The 5035-nt window shown below is 41.8% G+C and overlaps 1 pseudogene; it reads left to right on the forward strand.

Moving 5' to 3' along the window:
* The first annotated feature begins 281 nt into the window (after positions 1–281).
* Positions 282–1468, forward strand: LOC147464667 (pentatricopeptide repeat-containing protein At3g09650, chloroplastic-like; annotated as a pseudogene).
* The last annotated feature ends 3567 nt before the right edge of the window (positions 1469–5035 follow it).

Genomic DNA, 5035 nt, shown 5'->3' on the forward strand with positions numbered 1-5035 from the left:
TCATCCTTGAGTGAGGGCACGTCGACATGCCCTCCCTAAGATTGTAATTTTCCAATGTTAATTAGTTATTTTAATTCTTTTGGCTACCAAACTTAAATCTTTTTAGGATGGGAGACATCATGATAGTCATTCAATTGCTTGTAGTGTTGTGATCTAAAGATTGCTTTGTGGTGTTTGCAGTCCTGTGAGTCCATATCGTTCATCTAAGCAAATGAAGCGACCAATAGTCTCAAAAAAGAAGGATATTCCAATAGGTAGTCAAATTTTGGGTGAAGTTAGTAATGAGGTGGAGACAAGTTTTAAAGATACAGAGGATTTGGGTGAAGAAGGTGTCACTCAATGTGGTGATTTTGTTCCAGCTGAGCCAGGATTTGCAAAGAATTCTAGTAAAATACATGAACTTAGAACGCTATGATGATGTAGACAGGTTGATGAGTACTTTGGATAAGGGCTTTTCCCCTGATTTTGTAGCATGCACTTTGTTGCTTGATATGAACTGCAAACTGAAGAGGCTTGATAAAGCTAGAGAGACGTTTGATGGAATACGTTCAATGGGGTTACATGCCTGATCTTGGTGCATTCGATAAGATGATTGAGTTTCACTGTGAAACTGGAAATCCTGAAGAGGGAGAAACATTGCTAGCAGAAATGGAGGAGGAAAAGCTACATGGATTTGTTGATACTTACCTTATGGTTCTTAATGGCTATGGGAAACAAGATAAAGCTGCAGAGGCCTTGAAAATGTTTTCAATTATGAATGAGGATGCCTTCTTAAGGCCACAAATGAGTCCTGATATCTACTCAGCTCTTATGAATGCTTATATTCACTCAAATTTGCTACCATATGCTGTCCTGAAAATTGAAGATATGATGAATTCAGGATTTTCTCCTCTAGATGAGTCAGATAACATGCTAATTGTTGCCTTCGAGAAAAAAAATTAGTTTCAAAGGGCGGTAGATGTGCTGCTAAATCTAGAAAGCATGGCTATAAGGCCCGGGGTGGAGACTCTGATGACGCTAATTGGATGGTTTTGGAAAGCTGGGCTTGGTTCAGGAGGCAAAAAAATCGTGTGATAGAACCTCAAAGAGAAAGGCGATGTTTTGGATTGCAAACCTTACGCTAGTCTTTTTTCAGTGTATGCTCTAGAGAAACTTCTGTTGATAAGGTGAAGGCTCTTCTCGCCGTCCGGAGGAGGTTGAGATTGATGTTTCAACTTATGAGTAATGATTGTTTCATGGTGGATGGCAACGATCATGAGGAGGCTTAGTCCATGCGAGATCGGATGATTGCCCAAGGTCTCACCCCATTTGATGAGGTTAAAAGAGCTTTTTAGGAATTCAAGCAGACAACTTTCTTGCAGGTGTTAGCAAGCCTTCAAAAGGAGCAACACAAAACTTAGGGATAGAAAACAAAAGTTTTCCTGCGGGTGTGAGTAAGCATGCGGAGGAGGCACCTGAAACTCTATGAGGAATAATCACCACTCTGAATTTCATGTCAGCTTCTTTGAAGTCTTTATTGTTGCTATGACAGAGTGGGGCTCTATTTCGAACCTTTTCTTGAGTAGCAAGGTATATCTTCAATCAAAGTGCATATATGAGATCTGCAAACAAATGTTGGTGCATTGATTCCACATATTTTTAAGATTGGACAACGTTTTTGTTTTTGACTTGTTATCTTGGTTACAGTTGTAGGTAGTTGTGATCATGGAAATCAGCTAAGAGTCGGGTAGAGAGAAGCCTGATTCATGCCAGATGTCAGTCAGATAGCAAACATGTGGTTCTTTTATTGAAATGTTTATGGCAGTCATTGTCATACCATTATTTTTGGTTTTGCCCCACCCCCCCCCCCCCCCCCCCCTCCTCTCTCTCTCTCTCTCTCTCTCTCTCTCTCTCTCTCTCTCTCTCTCTCTCTCTCTCTCTCTCTCTCTCTCTCTCTCTCTCTCTCTCTCTACTCTCTCGCTTGTGTCAAACGTAATGAACAAATGCTAAGCCTTGTATTGGCTTAAGAGTAGCGAGTCACACGCCGTCTTTAACTAATTATAGGTCTTTGTTCTTTTTTATCTTGCTTGCCCAATGCCTTCTTTGATTCACAGCCCATGGGGCAAGCGCGTGCACGCACACTCGTGTTTTTTCTAAAACTTGGAAAACCTACAAATAAGAGTCATATTTAGTATATTTGAACGTTTTTAAATTTATTTTCCACAGTTTTAGAGGTCGTCTCTTATAGGTATTTGCTCGTTTTGATGCGTGCATGTGCCCGAACGCACACCCTTGTTTTTCAAAACTTGGAAAACCTACAAATAAGAGTCATATTGAGTATATTTGAAGGTTTTTAGATTTAATTTTCCACCATTTAAGAGGTTGTCTCACCTTCAAATGTTTAATTTGAAAGTAAATGTCAAATTTGGTAGGTGGGATTACATGTTTATTTTGAGTATGTGCAATATGCAAACACATTCTCTCATAATGATTTTCGCACTTTGCAGTTGAGTGCTAGCCTTGCTAGTTGCACACAATGCATCATCTTTATTCAAGTTTGTCTTTTTCTGTGTGGCACTTCGTTCTTTTGGGGGGGGGGGGGGGGGGTGGGGGGGGGGGGGGGTTCCTCTCCATAGGTTTTATTCAACTTATTTCCTTTTATTTTCCCCTTGAATGGACACCCAGTCCTTTAATTGAGGGGATGTATCTCACAACCCCCTCGCTTTGAAGACCTCTCTCTAATGTTTTGTTTCCGGTCCCATAGGTCTATCTCACCTTCGTGGATGATAATTGATCTGTGTGGTGTGTGTGTGTGTGTGTGTAGTAAAAAATCCTAGTTTCTTCGCCATTGCCAGCCCCGCCCCCACCTCCCCAGGTGTGAGGGGCAGCCCTGCGAGGGGGTTGTTAAGCATAAGTTTTATTGGTGTTGTACCAAAATTGATTTTGTTGACAGACATACAAGTATTAGGGGCAAAATCCAAATTGTTGCCTACATGACAAATCACATGGTGTTATAACAATGCCATATGCCCCCACATGCTTCATTACATTCAGAGGTTGATGGCGTGAACGTAAACGGTGATGAAAGTATTATGCGCCTAGAAAAGGTACAATGCAACCTTGTTGCTGATGTTTGTGAGCCATTAATTGACATGAGAATTTAATGAGTAGAATCTCACCGTTCAAAAGAGAGAGGCATGATTGGCAGCTTGAATTTCAGCAAGTCTAATTGCAATCTCAGGGAAGGCACGTTGACGTGCCCTCTTCCAAGCAATAAATTTGCAAGCAATCTCAGGGAGGGCATGCCGACATGCCCGCCTCCAAAAAATAATTTTACAATTGGAAGTCTAATCTCAGGGAGGGCACATCGACGTGCCTTTATCCAATGATGAAATATGGAAAGGAAAATATCGAAATTTCTCAGAGGGAAACGTTGAGGGAGGTTTGTCCTTCCAATCTCACTTGAAGCAAATACGACTCTCTCTCATTCTCTCTTCTCAAGCTTTAATGGAAAGCTTATCACCTACTCCAAGCTTGTGAGAAGGGAGGCCTACATCAACAACTCTGGATTTGTGATGCAAATCCAACCAAGAGCCAAGCTTCAATGCATTCTCATCTCCTCTACCATGCTAATTACTAAGCGAAGCTATGCTAATATGAGTGATTATGTGAGGAGATGTAATCTTTCTCGTAAGAATACTCCTTCTTCCTCTCAATTACTCTCATACCCCCGGCTAGCTCTCACCGTCTTCGAAGGTGTGTGAGGTTTGGGTTGAGACCATGAGGGAATTGATGTTGTGTTTGATAAGTGTTTTTGCTTGGTGCATGAAGTTTCCATCTTCATTGCACTAGCTAGTATTGAAGGAACACAAGAAGGGAATTGTCTCTCTTGATGGGAGAAACCATAATACAAAGTCTTTTGGAGGGGGGGACCGGCTCCATGTAAATCCCGTCCTCAACTGTTGTCAATAGCTTAATTTCTCTCTCTTTTGAAGTATTGTTCATGCTATCTAACAAGGTGTTGTGCTTTTTGTTGCTCTCTTCACCCAAGCACTCTTGTTATTCGCATTAGGAATCTATTCTAATGAAATGCTCACGATGTTCATGCTATTTTCCGCTACACACAAGTTACTAGGTCATTAAAATGCTACATTGGTATTAGAGCACAAGGTTTCTCTTTTCTTTCTCAAGAAGGGAGGTCCTCAAGCTAGCTATAAATGGTTGGTATTATTAATTTCATGTGAGTAAGTAGAATAGGGATTTTTCAGCCTTGCAATGCGCTTGCCTTCATGCAGTTAACGGGGCATCACCGTCGAGAGCTATGGTCTTAATAGTGGAGTCCTACGGGGCTTGCCTACAACTTAACCACTATTGAGCTATTAGAAGCTTGACAGGAGGAGCCGGTGCTGTTTTGGTGTTGAATGACCCTCTCTTCTATTCCTTGCAATTAATGGTATTCGAGCCACGGATACAGTAGCTTGAGTGCTTTTTCTAAAGGGGTTAAGAGGAGTAGCAACTAGGGCTTGAAGTGCCAAAGTACACCAAAAAAGTTTACACCTAAAAGTTGTTAGATTGGCTGACAATAGTAAAGAGAGTGAAATTAATGTTGATAAATTTGATTTTGTTAATGAGCAGGTTACTATATGATGCCCCGATGCTTGTTAACTATCTTGTTTCTAGGCTTCAACAAGCCATGGCAATCCTTTCCTTAAAGTGAAGTGTAACGGCGGCTCCGTGCTCATGGGGTTCTCCAAGCTCCCCATCGTGACGACAGAACACCTAGGAAACCCTCCTGGTGAGACAATGACAATCTAAAAGAGGCCTCTCTCCGATTTGGGAAGAAGAAGAGGATCCATATGAAGGGCTCAAGAATTCACTTCTTGATGATGTATCTCCTTCCCAAAGGAGAACTCAAGAGCCTTCACCGAGAGGAATGAGAAAGGAGTGAGTCTCCCGCCACCTCGATGGAGATGGGCTCTACGAAGACGGCGGGCTAAACGCTCTCCATCCCCTCCAAAACGGAGAAGACCATCACACACTTCTCCACACCATAATT

This window comes from Adiantum capillus-veneris, chromosome 1, assembly GCF_014529385.1.
Source record: "Adiantum capillus-veneris isolate H3 chromosome 1, ASM1452938v2, whole genome shotgun sequence".
Classification (NCBI taxonomy): domain Eukaryota; kingdom Viridiplantae; phylum Streptophyta; class Polypodiopsida; order Polypodiales; family Pteridaceae; genus Adiantum; species Adiantum capillus-veneris.